We start from the raw sequence: 14,310 nt of genomic DNA, 5'->3' as shown, positions 1-14,310 counted from the left end.
CTTAAACTCGGCGTTATTATACAATGCCTTATTTGGGAGGGCAGGAGAGATGAATCAAATTGAAGCATAAACCTGTTGTTCTTGCGGAGAAATAAGTAAAGCACTATATATGGCAGCTGAGTGGTTGTCTCCTGCTCTGAATGAGCTGTTCCCTGTTCTTTGCTAGCCAGTCTCTAAGAGAAGGATCATTAACTAGAGAATCTGCCTCGAGAGAACTGGAGGTGCTGAGCTCACATCCAAGTGCCAAACAGTCATTCAAATGCAGAATAAGCTTCCTCCTCGCACACGGTGTAACTACAAGCAATGCCCCTTAGCTGCGTGCTGGACGGGAGCTGGCATTTGGAGCAAAATCCAAGTGCTCGCCCGCGTGACCGTCGGAGTGGGTCAGCGAGGTGCCTGCCTCTACCAGTGCAGCAACCGTCATTGCTGGAGGCTTGGCCAGGGCACCCCGGACCTGGCGACTGACAGGAAGATTCTTCCTCCTTCATGCTTGAGCAGACCTTCAGGACACAGTCACTCGTCTGGTTATCACTATGTGACAACTTGTTGGTACCTTGCAGGGGTACTTATTTTTCAGGCCTGCCTGTTTTAGTTAATTATCTGTTTGTGCTGTATCAGAGATGTGTATGCAGCACTGGACGTAAATCTTATCTAACCTTAGATAAGAAGCACAGCAGGTACCGCGCAGGACGACACTGCTAATGCAGATTAGCTTGAGGAGACGTAACTTTGAAAAGAGCAATGTCCTTGATGTTTGGTGCAGCGTGAAGCTGGTTGTGATCTTGTTCTGGGGTAGACCTATGCACGTGAACGGGGAGAAGACCTTGTCTCTGGTCAAGGGCAAGGGAAATGGGGAACCTGAACAAGCCCTGGGTCTGCTCTCCCCCAGTGTAGTCTCACTGTGACTTCCCCTGTGCTTGGACGGTCTGTTGTCTGTCATCTTCTGCACAGCGGGTAGACACTTGCATTTCAGTGTTCCTGTTTATCTTGGCCTTTTAGGGTTTTGACCCTGGCACTAGATGAAATTTGCTGCTTGCTGAATACTTGGTCTTAGCCTTCTTGTTTGCTAACCAAGATTAAATGGTACCTTGTTAGTGATGGCAAAGATAAAGGTTGTGCGTTTTGGTTTCACTGGATCAGGGATGGTCCTGACCTTCACCCAGTGGAGAAATCAGCTGGCTCAGGTTGCCTTTCCATCTTTAAGCCTGGCTTATCTATCTCTGAGGTAAATGTAAAATATATAGGAGCTGCAGTAAGTGAATCTCATCTCCAGGCCTGATAAGTGTTGGGCATCAGCTGTAAATGTAACGCACTAGCAGCTTCCGTGAAAGGGAGATGCTGCGAGAAGCTGGAGGGCAGAAGCCAGGAAGCAAAATGCTGAAGATGTGCGTGCAGCAAGAGGCGCCTGTGACATTTGAGGTTGTGCTCTTGACCTTCATGTTAAGGTCCACATATGTTGTGATTATTTGAAGCCTGTCAAGAAATCCTAAGTGAGGAGTGGGGAGATGCATGCTGGCTGAAAAAAATGTTCTGAGCTACGTTTGTAGCAAAGGAGATGGTAACCACAGTGTGTCCGTAAGCTGGCTGCTGCTGCTAGTGGCTCTGTCTTTCCATATGTTGGCATTGGTGATGTTTGGAGGTAGGTATTGTGTCTCAAAGTTTACCTGTACGTGAAATTATTTCTCTCTTCCTGAACGCATGGATACCCTTCTTCTAGAGAAAGGCATCGCTACCCAGAGCTGTTGAGCAGCTGTTGTGGTGCCAACTAAGGCCTTCCTGTAATTCTCATTTCAAATACAGCTCCTAGAGGAAGAACAAGTAAGCTTTCCTGCTTTTCCACCTTTTAGTCAGATTTTCTACTTTGAATCTCTCCTGGAAATGTGGTAACGGGGTATCTCTTTCACTTCTTCCACCCCTTCAGAAGAGACGATCAAAATCTGATGGAGTGTCAGGTTCTAGGGCTGGCTTAGCTCAGTGGTTTCACTTCAGTGCTTTGTAAGGCAGTGAAATAGTTGTCATTGTGGCGTTTAAAATAGCAGTGCTGCCTTCTGAATTACGATCTAATTAAACGAAAGTAAACTCAAAGCAATTGAGCTTTCTGCATCTCTTGTCGCTTAAGAAGAGCTGTTTTAGTTAACCTAAAAATCAACACTGAAAACTAGCCTAAACAGAGCTCCTCTCCTCCCAGCTCTGTGGGTAGTTTTTCAGCAGTTGCTACTGTTCTTGGAGAGCCATTCACGCAGTGGCAGCTGCAAGCCCTCTCTTCAAAACAGTTACTCCTTTGAGACTTGCTTCCCTTGTACTTGATGGTTGCAGGAACCCTGCTGGGGAGACAAATAATTAGAAATAAAAGATGGCAGCTTAATGATTATTAGCGCTTTCTGAAGCAGTCTGCGGTGAAAGCGGAGTGCAGGGATGAGTGTGCATCTCGGGGCTGCCGCTGCCTCTCCTCCCGTAGCTTAAAAGATTTGCTGTGAACATCGTGCAGCTCCGTGCGTGCCTCTGCAGAACACGCTGAATTCACGGAGTTACAATATTTATTTCAACAACAAACCTTTCCCACAGAGCACGACTCTTAGCGATTAACTGTTCGAAAGAAGCATGCTTACTCCCCCCTCCTCTTAGTTTCTCCATCCATACTCACAGCTTTTCTCAACAGCTTCTGATTCCCTCACTCAGCTCCCAGCACCTGGATTCTGCCTATAAATCTGAACAACTTTGGGTTTTCTTTATAAAATGAAGGCGGAAAGATATGACCTTAAATAAAGTCTCAAAATGCCTTTTCTGTAAAGCTACAGGAAAACAGGCAGAAATGTGAAGCTATCCTCTGGGATATTAATTGATATTAATCTTTTTGAAGCTGGTGTCCATGACTGCCAGTTTCAAAGGTTAATATACCGCGTTTCAACCAAGCTAAGAACTCTTTTCTATTTGTGATATGGAAATGTGCACCAATTAATCACTGTGCACCTGCAGAAATGCCTCCCTCAGCAAACTTTGGCTGTGCCTGTATTAGGTTGCGGGATCATCTGTAGGAAGGACTCGGAGTGACAAGTCTGATCCAGTTAGTAGCTTAAGATGAAACCTGCAAGGTCCAAGGAGATAGTCGAGGGGGGGAAATGGCGCTGGACAAGGTGGTGCGGCGCTTCAGCTCTTAGGGGAAGAGCCTGCGCTCTGTTTAGAAGCTGTATTTGCTCTCTATAGTAAAGATCTTAAATAAATATGCTAAATCTTGCCAGATGACTCTTGCTGATGCGCAGGCTCAGCCACTTGGATGAGGGAACCTGGTCTCTAATAAGGAGCTGCTGTCAGTTACCCAGTGCCAGCTTGGATGAATTTGCATGGCCCTCAGATTAAAAGCGATGTATGGATGGATCTCTGCCTAGCACCTCTCTCTAACTTACTGCTAGGTGTGGACATCAGGGTTTATTAGAGACAGATCTTGAAACTTTGCATCTCTACATCAGCTGAACCAGAGAGCTGTGAGTATTTTGAAGCCAAGGGAGGCTCTTTGCCCAGACCGCAGGTTGCGCTTGGGAGAGTAACAGTATGGACTTAAATCTGGCCTTGAGCAGTCTCTCGTTAAAGCTTCACCTAACCTGGTGTCTTTCTGGGGAGACTCTCTAGCTTAAACGACATCCACCTGGTGTTATTTAAATAGCCCAGAGCCTCTCCTCACTGCAGTTTGGCTTCTCATCCGTGCAAGGAGTAAATCAGCCCCTGACATCCTTTGTTTGTGGTGTGGCTCTTCTGTCTCCCGTTATTTTTGGGTTTATTTCAACAAAGGCTACGTAGCCGAGCTTGTCCCCTGCTGAAGTGACATCTGTTTCTCTAGCCAAGCTGGCTGTTAGTGTTTGGTTTAGGAGTCTGGCGCGGAGGGCTTGAACTTCCTCTTGCTGCCCAAACATCGAGGTTTCCAGCAGCGTCTCCCGGAATTTATTAACGAGGGGCAGGGAATGGCACGCTCTGTTTGACCGGGCTCCTCTATTTTTAGTTGCGCCTTCTTTTCACTAAAGCCACTAGGGAATGAAAAACTGCTAAATGCTCGAAGAGAGGGAGAGTTCGCAGCCTAACGGGGGACAGCGCGCCGTTGTGCTGGCTGTCTCTCTTGAGCTAGCTTGTTCCATGATACAGTTCACTTTTTGGACTATTTCTGGAGTTCAGGCTCGTGCCATGCTGATACTGCCTCTTCTTGAGCCTGTACTAGTTGTATTCACAGCATCGCGTATAATCTATTCTTCAGGGGGTTTAAGCACTTCCTAGCAACTTTAAGTGCAGCCACTTATGTTTAATACTTCCTACTCATGCTTAAGGGGAAAAGTGTTTCTCCCTCTGAGTGTAGAAACATTCACCAGATGAAAACCTGATCCTGCAATTTAAAGCTGACCTCTTCTAATCTTTAAATGGTGCGTCTTGGCAGAAACGTGCTTTACGCGCTGTCTCTAAACCCTGGAACGAAGCTGACTTTCCAGGGAGCCGGTCTTGCCTGTACTGGCATGCAGCCTGGAGAGAGCTGATGTTCCTCTTCATCTGTTTTATTCCTCTTTCTTCCTGGAGTTAGTCTGCTGTGCTGCACGGCACTGACTCAAGAGAACATAAACTTTGTGCAAACCGATGGAACCCATAATGGGAGCTTTTTGCATAAATTAACCAGATTCTGGCTGGGATGTGAATTCCTGGATGGACAGGCTTAGTTGCCCAGATATCCCCTCTGCCCTCCCCATCTCCGGAAAGGCAACTGGATAAGTCAGCCCTGTACCAAAAAGGTGTAGTGGCTCAGAAGTGAGTCACCCTCCACGAGGAAGAACGTGGGGTTCTCGTTTTGCGACAACAGCCTTTAAATGGCACCACTCCTGCAGTTTAAAAACCAGCAAAGGAAAGCACTCCAGGAGATGACCACGCAGAAAAGGATGGGAGGAACAGCTTGGTTTTGGCAAAACTTGAGACTAACTGCCAAAAGGCCGACTAAGATTAGCAGCCACTTAGTCCCTTTAAGTGCAGAGGTTGTTGTTTGGTCCTTAAATAACTCGCTCAACACCAAATTGATTGCTGGTTTCGGAGAGGGAGAGCGCTATGATGGGCTGAACTGATTTAATCTTCACTGGTTAAATGCTTGATACAGAGCCAGCTAAATGTAGATGTTTCAGGTTGCCTTTACTGTGCGCACACGTGTTTTAGCCTTTTCTATTTCCTCTTACGAATTTCTTGAGTTTGCAGAGGTGAATTGCACCTGTCAGAAGTGAACTGCTGCAGTGCGTTCTGCTGTGTGCTCTGCACGCTAAATTGAGGGGTGAGCGCTTGAGAAACTCAGCATTGACTGAAGCACCCCTTCCTTCTAGGTGAAACATTCACCCGAAGTCTCTCTGCTGTAGATCATGTTTCACAGTAAAAGCAAGTGAAAGCGAGATTTCCTTTACACCTCGTCCTGGCCTTCTGCTATCGGCCAAATCAGCGCTGCTGATGGCAACAGTAAATCTCAGACGAGGAGCCAAGGGCAGCGGGCCAGGAGCTGGCAAAACGAAGCCACCTGCTCTCCTCCCACCTTGTTTGCTTATGCGAAATGGCTGCTGCTGCTCTCGAGACTGTCACTTGCTAGCAAAGTGTGCGAGCAAGGCACGTAAACCGAATACGCCTATTGTGTGCGTGCATACACATGTGCGACGCACGACCAGCTCACGGGGAGCGGTGGTGGAGAAATCATTCAGTGCATCATCTTCGTTCCTTTGTCTTCATAGGACTGGGATTAATCCGGAATATTTCTCTCCGCCTTAAATTGTGTTTGCTTTGGGGGAGGGAACACCAATGTGTGCAATGCGCAATTCCTTTGTTTAGATTGGGAATTCCTCCTTTAGGGAAACTCCTCAGGGCGGGGAAAGCTTTGCGGGGTTTATTAAGTGTCCATAACGCTCTAAGCACAGTGTTCACGGGCACGAGGGTAAATTAGGAACCCTGATCGATAACTGAGCATTAATCCTACCAGTAGTGCATCCTGCAGGGCCCAGCAGAGTATCGGATCACCCTACAAATGGTTTTTTTTAATGTGAAGAATTAACCTGAGCAGCAGTTTCTAGTTTCTAGATGCTCTTAACATGCTAGGGTGCAGCCTTCTAAACCACTACTGCTAGCTGCACACGTGTTAAACGGAGGCAGAGGGTGAATATTTGCCCTGTTAATAAGCCCCCTCTCCTGTGTCATTCTCCGTTGTGACCCAGTTGACTTGCACTAACCAAGGCAAGGTCTGATGATCTGAGCGCTCGCAAAATGGTCTTTCAGCTTTCAAGAAAAGGCTTCTGCTTTGCAGTCTGCAAATGCATGCTTAAAGTGAATGCAGTTCCTCCCCTTATTCCTATATCTAGCAGCCAAATACCAAGAAATCCTGACTTATTAAAACAATTCTGAGTCTTTGACCGACTCCTATAAAGTGACTTAAACCAGCTATAACTGGGAGAGCTCTTTAAGTATTTGCAATCTTGGCTTGGCACAGGTCAAACTGTTCTTATAGTTAAGAATTTAAGAAATTTCCATTACTTCCTATGGGATTTCAGAGGTCAGTTTGGGGCTGTGTAGGAAGGAAAAGGTCAGACGCTAAGCCAGAAATTTACAGCAGAAGTGTGTTGTTGATGGTGGCATTTCCATATGCAGGTTTTTCTCTTTACTCCCTAAAAAAGGATTGCTCTGGCCTAGGTTCAAACCCTCCTGCTCCAGAAGAAAATTTTCAAGGCTGTCTCATGTCACAGGTCACGCGCTTTTTTTCAAATCTGCTGACTCTGCTGCTCTTAAGTTTCTTCTGTCATTCAAACTCTTGGCCATTTGTTTGGGATCGGTGGGCCTGCACCAGTGCTCCCTGTGCTTGGGGTAAATGCTTCATCTGGGAAATAATGGCTCAAAATGAGAGCTGCTGCTCTCTGGATTCAGGTGCTGGCAGACGGAGTTGGGATCTTCTGGTGATCCGAGCACGGTGGATGACGTTCGGCCTGATGCTGCTGTTAGGAAACACCCAGTTTAAGTGGGGCCTTGATCCAGGCTGTATCCTCACGTGAGTTAGCAGACAAATCGGCACACTGCTTAGGAGACTGGACTGGTAGATATCGGAGACCCCAGAGGCTCTGTACGGTGCTAAATCGTCGTTTCGATGCGAAGTTTTGGTTGCCCTGGTCTTTTCTCATGTAATGTGCAACCTGCCATAGGTCAGTGTGCGTGTTGCAACGAAGCAGCGTGGTTTCATTTGCTTGTTTTTCTTAATTGCAAGAAGCTGTCGCCAACCCCTAGCATCCAAAAATCATGATTTGTTTGCCCAGTGGTTTTCTTAAAGCCCTTTGGGCTCACGTTTCTTTTCTAACACGGTCCGTTTCCAGCCTTCGTACGCCAACCCATCCCTGGCTGAACACTAGCAAAGGCAGAAGTTATAGCAGTGGATCAGCATGCAACAACTTCTGAGACACCCTGTTGACAGCCTGAACTATTCAAGCAAACTGTCAGTGTGTTAATTTAAGGCTGTGGGGAGTGAAGTGGGAGCTTCAATGGCAAGTTTCAGGTGAAATGAGTGTCTCCAGTGTGGGAGCACGGACTTCCAGCCACCACGTTACCCAGCCTGTGTCTGAATAAAACATGCCCATCTGAGTGCAGGAGTTGAGGCTAAGGAGACCACCAGATATTCCACATTTGAAACAAAAACATGCCCTCCCGATAAGGAGCTTTTCACAAGCTATCTCAACACAGAGACAAGAGGACAGCCGTCCCGCAGTGCTCTCTGTTTCAGCACAGCCGAGAGTTTAATGCTTATAGAGAGAAGCCTCTGCAATCCTGGGGTAAATATCAGCGCAAAGCGTGTTATTTTTCTAGACCGGTTGGTTTGTTGGGCTCTCACGTAGCTCCGGCGTCCTTGGTGCATGAGCGGTGCTTGGTACTTTGGCGTGCGGCCTAAGCAGTCCTAACCAGGACCCCAGGCATTAATACCTGCTGAGAAAGGGGCAGGACAGTTGCTCTTAATGCAAACGGGAAAATGTGCCCTATGGCTTAATTCTCTTCTGGAGGCGAACGGAAAGGCCTCGGTGCCATGTGTCTTTTGGGGTGTGCGAATATTTGGAAGGGGTTTGAGCTGGCTGGGCTCCCCTGCTGTCAAGCTGTACAGCCGGAGCCTTGCTAAAACGCTGTGGTGAAGCAGCAATGCACAGCCGGCGGGTGTGTTGCTGCCCGTGTACGCGAGAGAGGACGGGACGGCTCTAGTTTGACAAAAATAACTATTTACAGTTCTGTTGTGGAGGAGAGAAAGCCTGTCCGTGCCACTACGCGCTTTCTTTCAAAGAGGGATGGATGCTTTAGGCTCCTTCCCAGGCTTGCCTGGGTGCTCCCGTTTTCGCATGTTTATCAGTTTTCTGTGTTTACCAGTTTTCCATGATCAGTGTGGTCATGGGGTTTCGTGTTTATCAAGCATTTACTATCTCTTGTCTCTAGATGAGGCTCCAAGCTGATGCAGCCACGCTATTGAGGCAGGAACTGTTTGGTTCTTAATGACCTTATGTGAAAAAATGAAAAAAAACAAAACAAAAAAACCAAAGAAACCACCGAAACAACACACCCTGTGAACAGACCCATATGAAATACCTCCCTTCTGAGCTGCTGTGCCCCAACTTTCCCTGGGAGACAGCAAGATGTATTTAAAATCTAGGTCACCGAAGAGAAAGCCGCCTGTTCCCGTGCAGGAGTTATTCTGAGATAACGCCTGATTTTTGTCCCTCTCGGCTCGTTTCGCGTCTACTAGAAAGAGAATACCGCCCCCCCCCCCCCCCCGCCGTGTTTACACCCCTCCCGCGCCTCTATCCGCTTAGCGCCGGGGCAGGCCGGCAGGGAGGGCCGCAGTAATCCCGTCATTGCAGCCTCCCCCTCGCCGGGGGTGGTGGTGCTGGTGTCTTTTTTAGTCAGGCCGAGAGAAATGGGGGCCGGCGCCGGCGCCGCGCCCGCTTCCCCTCGCGGCGCCGCGGCCCTCAGGGAGCGCGGGGGGGGGGGGGGGGGGGGAAGGGGGGCGCGCGCGCGCGCTCCCGCTCTTCTACCCCCCCTCCCTCCTCCGCCGGCCGCGCTTCCCTTCCACCAATCGCCGGGCGGCCGGCGCGCCCCGCCCCCCGCGCTCGGCCAATGGGAACTTACTACAGTGTTGTGGGTGGGGGCGGGGCCGGCGGGGGTGCGCGGCCGCCGCGCGGCGCGGGGGGCAGAGCGCCAGGACCGGCGAGCGGCGGCGAGCGGCGCGGCGCGGCGGGACCGACCCGACCCGACCCGGCCCGACCCGGCCCGGCCCGACCCGACCCGGTGCGGAGGGACCGGCCCGGCCCGGCCCGGCGGCACCCGCGCCCGCAGCGGCGGCTGCGCTGCGCGGGGGCGGCGCGCGGGGGCGGCGGCGCGCGGGTAAGTGCGCGCGGGTGTGCAGCGCGGGTGTGCGCACGGGTGTGCAGCGCGCGCGCGCGTCGGTGTGCGCCTTCCTGCGCTTACGGCGTGTGTGGGTGTGTGTGCACGCGCGCGGGGTGCCTGCGCGGGGTGTCCGTGCGTGCACACGCACGGTGCGCGTGTGCGCCCCGTAGCTGCGTGCGCGTGTGGTCTCGGCGCAACGTGTGTCTGCGCGTGCACGGCGCGCGCGCCCGCTCTGCGTGTGCGGGGGTGTGCGCGCACGGTTTGGATCTGCACAGTGCGCGTGCAAGCGCCGTGTGCGCGCCCGGTGCATCTTAGGGGCACGGGGCGCCTGTGTGCGCGGGTGTTTGTGTGTGTGCACGGTGTGTTTGTGCGTGTGCGGGGGTGTGTGTGTGCACGGTGTGTTTGTGCGTGTGCACGGGTGTGTGTGTGCACGGTGTGTTTGTGTGTGCATGCATGGCTTGTGCGTGTGCACGGGGGTTTGTGCGTGTGCACGGTGTGTTTGTGTGTGCATGCATGGTTTGTGCATGTGCACGGTGTGTCTGTGCGTGCATTGGGCGTGCACACGGTGCACCCGTGCGTGCACGGCGCGGTGTGTGTGCGAGCTCTCCGTGGGGGTGCGTGCGTCGCGGACAGGCGCAAGCCCAAGGACGGCAGCTCGGCCAGAGCCAGGTCCTGCGCAAGGGGAGAAACGGTGGGAGAAGGGGAGCCGGGGCGGGGGGACGTCCCGGGGGAGCTTCACTCCCAATTTCAGACCGAGAAACGCTCCAGCTCACTGGAAAGCAACACTTAGAGGGATTTTTTCCCCCTAAAGCGCGTTTTTCTTCTCTGGTGACGCTTACAACGGGCTTCAGGGTGCCAGGAATGAGTTAAAATCGCACGTTGAGCCCATCTGCGAGTGCCGCATCTGTAAGGTCCCAATTGCTGCTGCAATTTGGCGTTTCTCGGGGGACAGGGGCCTCGGCCCCCCTTGTGCCCCCAGGGCTGTTTGCAGCCCTCCCGCCTGGGGGCGGGTAAACGTTTATTTAACCCCCGCCGCCTTCTTTCTGTTTTCTGCAAACAGAAAATTTCTTAGAGACCGTCTGAATTCTGGGGCAGGTGTCAGGCTGGGGACTGTAATTAAGTTATCATTTAATTCCCTTATGATATCGGCAGAAGCACAGAGTACGGCGAAGCGAAGCCAAGCTGTATTTCTGAATAACGGCGCGAACCTGGTTTTTGCCGCGCTTTATTTTTAGCGCCTGAAGGCTTTGCAAACGTGCCAGGTTTCGGATCGCGCAAGTCACTTCGGTCTGGAGCGATGGGTCTCCTCGGGGACGAGTCCTGGTCCACAATTAGACTTCCCGAAGGCACAAAATAACGTTTTAAAAATCCCGGGGGAGGAGGATGGGGCTGTACGTTGATACAGGATGGGTTTAGCCTTCCTGGGACCGTTTTGGAAATGCGGCGGGAGCGTCGTTCCTCTCATCCTTAGCTGCCTCGCGTGTGCCTGCTCCTTTCTGCGCCCCGTCCTTGGAAGCGGCGTTTTTCCCCCCAACAGCTGGCGCGGCTGTATTTCGGATTCATCGGAGGGTTTTTCTGCGACGCTGCGATTGCAGGGGAGGGCTGGTGTTGCCGCGCGTCGGGCGTAGGTGCTGCTCAGGGGGCTGTTTTTAGACACCGTACCCGGGTGGTGCCCCCCTCCGACCTCCTCGGTTACGTTTCCGCGACGGTTTTGAGCCTTTCACGCCGTTTAAAAGGCGGCGGTGTCCTTGCGTGTCTCTGCTGACACGGCGAACCTTCCTTAGTAAAGAAGGCTGGGATTTTCTAGGATTCTCATGGCCGAAGATAATCTGCTGCAGGAGGTAAACGTCAGGATAAACACGGTGCTCCGTAGCTTTAAAACTAAATTTGAGCGTCTTATGCAGCAGAGAGAAATACGAATTTTTTTTCCCCCCCTAAGGTAAATACATTAATTGTTTCCTGCATCGTTCCATATTAGAAGAACAGGAATAACCGGTGTTTTAATCTGATTTTACTATTGCAATTTGAAGAAAACCCTTATCGGGAGGCAAGCGTGAGACTTGGTAGCAACAGTCTCTCTCTCGAGCACCTCCGACTTTGGGAGAGGGGAGGAAGAGGAATGGTCTTCTCATCTGTTTCAAAACATTATGTGTTCCTACAGCGTGAAAACGCGCTGGACAATTATACTGCAAATCCATAGCGCCTGCCTGCAGTAAAGCGCTTGCCGGCACGCCGCGCGGTTTGCATGAGCGGGTGCGATATTTCCAGGCGACGGCACCCGCTTTTTTTTTTGCCGAGCAGTCAAACAGCTATTCTGAGGCTCTATTTACTGCTGCCTGAGCAAATATTGAAATTTATGGGCGGCAGCGTTGTAGACGCCTTGCTTCTCTAGTAAGCAGCCCCGTTTGCAAATTCATTCATTAGCGCTCGAAGTATCGCTGTGCCGTAGCGGCTTAAAGGCTTCACGGCGCGGGACGTCTCCGTGCTCCGAGACGCGCGTTCGGGTGTCAGGAACGCGGCGCCTGACGGGCGGAAATAGCGTTTCATGTGCAGAATTGTCACGGTTCTGCTTGGAGGGTTTTGCAGGATTGCGGATTTTCGGCATTACGGCGAATCTGGTACCAGCTGTTCCAACTCCTCGTCCTCTCCGGCAGTTCGACGGAGGTGTTGGCGGCGGGTCCCGCAGCAGCTGCTGGGGGGTTTCTCCCCGAACCCCTTTCCCGGGCATGCTCCCCACCGCAGGGTGTTGCATGAGAGCCGCTTCTCGCCAGGGCTGCAAGCGCTGATATCCGGTATCTGTTTGGCCGCAAAGCAGGTTGCTCTGCAGCCTCGTACTGCTCCGTTACATCCGTTTCTTGGAAAAAGCTCAAAAGTTAGTGCTGCCGGAGCTGGTGCATCGGTGGTGGATGGGCAGAGGCGCTCCGGGCCCTTTCCGGGTGCTCGGACCGGGAATCGCCTGGGACAGCAAAACCCAGCCAAAGCCGGGAGGCAGAAAACGCCTTTTTTTCCCCTTGCCCGTCGGTGGGGGCAGATGTGCCCGCAAAATGTCCTGCCCAGGCGCCCTGCTTGGGCTGTGAGCTAGTTGTGCTCTCTGCTAGGTTTGGACTTGCGCTGCTTGCTGAAATTGCTGGCAAATCCACGGTAATGAGCAGTGGTGAATCGTGGGGGTTTACGGAAGTAGTGAGGGACCTGCAGCAGCCGCATGGATGAAAATAATTTCCTGCTGGAAATGTTATTTCGTGCTGTTCAACTTTGCTGCGGATTCACTGGCTTCTTGCAAATCTCTGATCAGCTTGATGCAACTTTTCTGGGGTATTAGGAAACACCAGATATCGAGATTGTTCAGACTTGGATCTCAGTGCTGCTGCTCTTATCCATCTCTCCGGGGAGGCTTTAGGTGAAGCTCTTCTGTCTCGCCTGGAAATGCACCCTGGGCTTTGGGATCTTTTGCAATGATTGCTCCGCTTTCTGGGTACTTGGCTTCTGCTTTAATCTTGCGTAGGGCAAGCGGGTGGCTACACGTAAAGATTTCACCGTGTACTTCTCGTCTGTCGGGCTGTTTTGAGCGGTAGCGCGGTTCCTTACGTTGCAGAGGGCTGTAGGATGCGGCACAGCCAGGGTTTATCTTTGCCCGTCAGATGGATTAGGTAGGAATGTTCATGGCTTGTCGTTAATCCAGATGAATATTATTAGTTTCTTTACGATCAGGCGGTTGTTTACGCTTGTTTTCTGTTTATGTGAATTTTTGCTTGCGTAATGCCACTGGCATTCTGTATAAAAAGCAAATACTTTTAATTCTTCTGCGCAGATAGAGTAAATCTCTTTTTTTAATGAAGCAGTTCTGCAGAGAGGAAAATCGCGTGGATTTTGGGCGTGCTTTTGAAGCAGTCGTGCTCTTCCAGGGCGCGCTCATCCAGGACTCTGCTGGGATTCGGATACGGGCTTTTTAGCAATGCCCATGTACCCTTGCTTTAGCTGTTGGACTCGGAGCACGTGTATATAGCATGGTTTTATAATTTCCATTCGCTTAAATTTGCACAGTATTCTAGCTCCGGTGCTTCTGGAGGGGATTGAATTTTCTGCATCTCCCTGGTCTAGTATAGAAAGCCGGAGAACGTAGGCCGAAAAGCAGCTCCTACGAACGTTACTGCTTGCACCGTGCTTCCGGCAGCGGGAGAGCTCGGTGGCGTTGGCTGGTGGCTCTCCGTGGCCTGGCGATGGCCCTGCCGTTGCGCGCTTCCCTCCTGCGGGCGTGTTTTTTGGAGAGCGGTTGCTTCCATCTGTCAGTGAGGACGAGTGCCATGTGTCGGGCGAGCTTTCCGGCGGCTCCGAGCCGGGGAACGCGCAGCAATGCCGGCAGACCTGCAGCCCGGCGTGTGGACCTCCTGCAGGAGTCTTCTCCTTGCCCAAGCCAGGGTCCTCCTTGCAGGGATGAGGTTAGCTTGAGTTACGCGTGCACCAAAACACGGTGGGGATGGAGGAGGCCCTGCAGGTCGAGACCTGGCTTGAAGGCCATGCGGGAAGATGCGGCTTAGTGAGCGATTTCTATGAAAAAACACAATTCCTCTGAACTCGCAGGTCCCCGGTTCCAGGCTGATTATTTCCCCCCCCTTCCCCACCCCACGTGTGCGAGAGAGATAATTAAAAGCTTTTAGTGAAATAAATAACGAAGCTGCTCGCGCAGCTTTGTTGCCGAATTGCAAAGTCAAACGCTTGGAAGCAGGAGACGGCGCACGGTGCTGCTCCTCGTGTCTCGTCTCGCCTGCGCTTTTCCCGCAGGGCTTATATATCCCTGAATATAAGGGAAAGCTGCCTGCTAAGAGGGACCAGCCATGTCCTGTTGCTTAGGGGGCCCCAGGCCTTATTTATTTCCCACCGTTCAAGCTCTGCTCTGAAGACAGAATTAAT

General features: G+C 51.6%; 1 protein-coding gene across 5 annotated transcripts in view; it reads left to right on the top strand.

Moving 5' to 3' along the window:
- EPB41 (erythrocyte membrane protein band 4.1) overlaps positions 1–14,310 on the top strand; it is an 89,925-nt gene that overhangs the window by 10,204 nt on the left and 65,411 nt on the right. Inside the window, exon 1 of one of the 5 annotated variants that reach the window (XM_067311587.1) lies at positions 9,385–9,399. The exons of the other annotated variants lie outside the window; for them this stretch is intronic. The gene's annotated coding sequence lies outside the window, so the exon portion shown is untranslated. Of the gene's footprint in view, positions 1–9,384; positions 9,400–14,310 lie in introns of those variants that run through there. 5 annotated transcript variants of the gene reach the window in all.

This window comes from Apteryx mantelli, chromosome 27 (genome assembly GCF_036417845.1).
Source record: "Apteryx mantelli isolate bAptMan1 chromosome 27, bAptMan1.hap1, whole genome shotgun sequence".
Taxonomy (NCBI): Eukaryota; Metazoa; Chordata; class Aves; order Apterygiformes; family Apterygidae; genus Apteryx; species Apteryx mantelli.
The sequence above is the reverse complement of the archived record's forward strand: the minus strand, read 5'-3'. Positions and strand labels throughout refer to the sequence as shown.